Raw genomic sequence first — 5,087 nt, 5'->3', positions numbered from 1 at the left:
GAGTTGGTGATGGACAGGGAGGCCGTGATTCATGGGGTCACAAAGAGTAGGACACGACTGAGCGACTAATCTGATCTGATCTGATCGGAAAGATTTTTCTTCATTGTTCAGTAACTAAGTCACGTCCAATTATCTGTGACCCCATGAACTGGAGCGCCATGTTTCCCTGTCTTTCACAATCTCCCAGAGTTTGCTCAAGCTCATGTCCATTGAGACAGTGGTGCCATTCAACGATTTCATCCTCTATCGCCCCCTTCTCTTGCCCTCATTCTTTCCCACCATCAGAGTCTTTGCCAGTGAGTCAGCTCTTCACATCAGGTGGTCAAATTATTGGAGCTTCAGTTTCAGCACCAGTCCTTCCAGTGAATATCCAGGGTTGATTTCCTTAGGATTGACTGGTTTGATCAAATTGATCAAACCAATCAATCTAAAAAATTGCAAGATGCAAATATTTGAATTAGACACTCTTGGTGAGGATGTGGAACAACCATGACTTTTTCACATTAACAGTAGAACAAGACTTGTTGCTACACTTTGTAAATCTCTAAGGGGGGTCTAATATAGCTGGACATGTACATGTCATACAACTCGAAAGATGCAATTCTTTGAATGTTACCCAAAAGAAATGAGCGACTATGACAACCAAAAGATGTACACAAAATATTCCTCATTGCTTTATTTATAATAATATAGAACTAATCTCTTCTTAAACTCAATTTTCTTCAACATATTAAAGACCTAACAAACTTTTCAGTAGTGTTAAATAATGTACATTTTAGAGGTCACAGTTGATAAACTTCGTCACAACCCTCAGGTTTTCTCTGAATCATGAAAGCAACCATGAATAGTATGTAAATAAATGGTATGTTCAGTTCCACTGAAAACTTATAGGTCATGTATGCTGACACATGCTCTTGTATTAAATAAATTACTATGTGGTAAGTTTATACCTAGGAAAACTACACAACAACGAGGATGAATGAACTGCCTTGAGATACAAAAGTGTAGAGAAATTTCATTAAAATAATATTGAGTGAAAGAAGTCAGAAACAAAAATACAAAATCTATGATTATACTACTATATAACTCAAACTATTAAAACTAAATTATTGTGGTGGTGGTGGTAGTTTAGTTGCTAAGTCTTGTCTGACTCTTTTGCAATCCCATAGATCCACAAGGCTGCTCTATTCATGGGGTTCCTTAGACAAGAATACTGGAGTTTGTTGCCATTTCCTCTTCCCAGGTGATCTTCCTGACCCAGGGACAGAATCCGTGTCTCCTGTATTGCAGGCAGATTCTTTACCACTGAGCCATCAGGGAAGCACAAAGTACTGTATTGGACATCAATTTGTGATAGATGTGGGATGACAGTTTCTGAGACACTAGGCATGTTTTATCTTTGGTGTTCTGGGATTAAGATCTTTTCATTATCGAAAATTTTCTTGTATTATACTTTTATAGAAGAATGTTTTCTTTATGTGTATCATACTCTAAAAAGAAAATTTCCATAAACAAAGTATGCTCACTGCAGGTTGTTAAATTTTAATTATTTTTTATCTAACAGTTTCTTGTGCAAATAAGTGTTGATATATTTGTGAAAATGATGTAGTGCATTGTGTCATAGATTATCTCAGTGCATAATTAATCTTTATGCTACTAGAGCGTTGCTCTGTTTGTAGAACAGCACAGTCTGTATCCGTTCACAGGTTCTCCTAGTCTTTCTCCCACCAACAGTGGGACATAATGAACTTTGGTACCCGATCATGCAGTGAACTCTGCATCTCAATACTCCAAGTTTGAGGAACACACAACTGTGTCCTGAAAAGGTAACCTTCTGAGCAGACATTTGCCTACACACAATTTTACTGTCACCAGGGGCACTAGAGAAACCCTAAGTATAGATTGTTTTTCTCTCACTTGTTTGTACCAGAGGAATATATTTTCTCCTTGAAACATGCTTTCCAATTATTTAAGGTCTCCATTTTTAATTAGACATAGATCCCTTTGGGGAAATACTTTAGTTTATCCAACTTAACAATTGTAATGTAGCTACCCAAACTCAGTTTTAAGTGGCTAGGTGGGAACAGATTGAAGGCACAATAGTCTACATGGTTTTGAGGAGCTGTTAGAAAGCTGAAGTCAGGTTCTGGGGGAATAAAATGCAACTCTAGGGATTTTTGAATCCCAGAATATCAGGAAGTACCTGAGGGAAAATTAATTTGGATAGAAATAGAATTAGGTAATCAAGGACAATTCTACATATAGCAAATATGTGCCAGAGAGGTTAATAATGACACTGAAATTCTTTTGTGACATAAATGCATCGGTGTCTTGATTTTAACCAGTGGAAAATTATTAGCAATTAGCTATGTGGTTTGAGCTTTTCTTAACAATATCTCCACAGTAATACATTAGATATTTGAGTATTGGGTTGATCACACCAAGAATGGCAATACATTAAAAATGAATCAACAATTGTCCCTATGAATCTTTTTTCCAAATTAAAAATGTACTAATGATATGAAATTTAGCTTGGTGAATTTCTTAGGTTTACAGAAAAAAACACACACAAAAAAACATGAAACAAACAAATAGAAATGTAGCCCAAACAAATAAAAATATAATCTTTGTTCCTGTTAAATACCAAATGAAAATTCAGATAAAACAGAAAATTAGGCATGATCAGCATTTTTAATGTACCTTATTGTCAAGTCCCTAACAAGTAAAGATGCTGAGCGAACTGTTACACATGACCTTGCTATTTACACATCTTCTTGGTGAGATTATCTGTCCAATCCTTTGTATAAGTTTTATTAATTTGATTTTTATTATTTATGAGAGATTTTCATAAAGTTTGGATACAAGTTCTTTGTCAGATATATAGATACATGATTTTCAAACATTTTCCTCACTTTCCAATATTGTTATTATTGTTCAGTTGCCAGGTCATGTTGGACTCTTTGTGACCCCATGAGCTGTAGCATGCCAGGCTCTCCTATCTTCCAGTATCTCTCTGAGTTTGCTTAAACTCATGTCTAATGAGTCAGTGATGCCATCCAACAATCTCGTACACTGTAACCCCCTTCTCCTCCTGCCCTCAATCTTTCCCAGCATCAAGGTCTTTTCCAGTGAGTGGTCTCTTCATAGCAGATAGCCAAAATATTGGAGCTTCAGCATCAGCATCAGTCTTTGCAGTGAATATTCAGGGTTGATTTCTTTCAGGATTGACTGATTTGATCTCTTTGTTGTTGAAGGGACTTTCAAGAGTCTTCTCGAGCACCACAATTTGAAAGCATCTATTTTTCAGCCCTTAACCTTTTTTATGGTCCTACTCTCACAACCTTACATGACTACTGGGAAAACCATAGCTTTAGCTGTTTGGGTCTTTGTCAGCAAAGTGATATCTCTGCTTTTTAATACACTCTCTAGGTTTGTCATAGCTTTCCTTCCAAGGAGCAAGCATCTTTTAATTTCAATGTCCATAGTGACTTGGGAACCCAAGAAAATAAAATCTATCACTGCTTCCACTTTTTCCCCATCTATTTGCCATGAAGTGATGGGACCAGATGCCGTAATCTTTGTTTTTTGAATGTTGAGTTTTAAGACATGTTTTCACTCTCTTCTTTTACCTTCATCAAGAGACTCTTTAGTTCCTCTTCATTTCTGCCATTAGACTGGTATCATCTGCATATCTGAGGTTGTTGATATTTCTTAAGGCAATCTTGATTCAGCTTGGGCTTCATCCTATCTGGAAATTAGTACTCTGCATATACAAACTAAATAAACATGGTGACAATATACAACCTTGATGTAAGTCCAATCCTGACTGTTGTTTCTTGACTGCATACAGGTTTATCAGGAGGCAGGTAATGTGGTATGGTATTTGCATCTCTTAAAGAATTTTCCACAGTTCATTGTGATCCACACAGTCGAAGGCTTTTGCACAGTCAATGAAGCAGAAGTAAATATTTTTTTCTGGAATAACTGATGTTGGCAATTTGATCTCTGGTTCCACTGCCCTTTCTAAAGCCAGCTTGTACACCTGGAAGTTCTTAGTTCATGTCTGTTGAAGCCTAGCTTGAAGGATTTTGAGCATTTCCTTGCAAGCATGTGTAATGAGCACAATCGCATGGTGGACAGGGAGGCCTGGTGTGTTGCGATTCATGGAGTCACAAAGAGTCGGACACGACTGAGCGACTGATCTGATCTGATCTGAGAATTCTTTGCCATTGCCCTTCTTTCAGATTGGAATAAAATCTGACCTTTTCTAGTCTTGTGAGTTTCCCAATTTTGCTGACATATTGAATGCAGCACTCTCACAACATCTTTTTAAGATTTGAAATAACTCAGCAAGAATTCCATCACCTCCACTAGCTTTGTTCATAGTACTGTTTTCCAAGGCCCACTTGGCTTCACACTCTAGGATGTCTGGCTCTAAGTTTGTGTCCACACCATCGTGGTTATCCAGCTCATGAAGACCTTTTTTGTACAATTGAGCTATATCTGTAGAAAAATTTTCAAAGCAGGTATACTTCTATTTTTTACATTGTTTTCCCATGTGGCTCAGTGGTAAAGAATCTGCCAGTCAATGCAGGAGATGCAGGAGACACAGGTTCCATCCATGGTTTTGGGAAGATAGACTGGAGGAGTATCAGTATTCTTGCTGGGAAAATCCCATGGACAGAGGATCCTGGCTGATTATGGTCCAGGAGGTTGCAGAGTTGGAGATGATTGAGCAACTCTAAGCACAGCACACTGTTTTCTACCCTTATAGTCATAAATACTTAATGGCAAATATTTAGAAAATACTACTTTTTCAAATCCTTGTGCTATTAAGTTTAGAAAATACTAAATAATCATTGCTGTAATTTATGAGGTCTTAAATTTAGCAGACATTCTTACAAGAACAAATGAACATAACTCAGAAAAAAAGTGCATAGTTTAGAGAATGTGAGGGAGACATAAAATCAATGAAATATCCTTTGGTATGTGGTTGGAAGATAGGAGTAAGATAAGGTTTGGTGATGACGGCTGCCTTGAAAGGTAGCATTGACCAGAATAACATAACATCATTAGCCATGACAGAT

Source organism: Bison bison, unplaced genomic scaffold (genome assembly GCF_000754665.1).
Source record: "Bison bison bison isolate TAMUID 2011002044 unplaced genomic scaffold, Bison_UMD1.0 scf7180017864074, whole genome shotgun sequence".
In the NCBI taxonomy this organism is placed as follows: Eukaryota; Metazoa; Chordata; class Mammalia; order Artiodactyla; family Bovidae; genus Bison; species Bison bison.
This window is presented reverse-complemented; position numbering follows the sequence as displayed.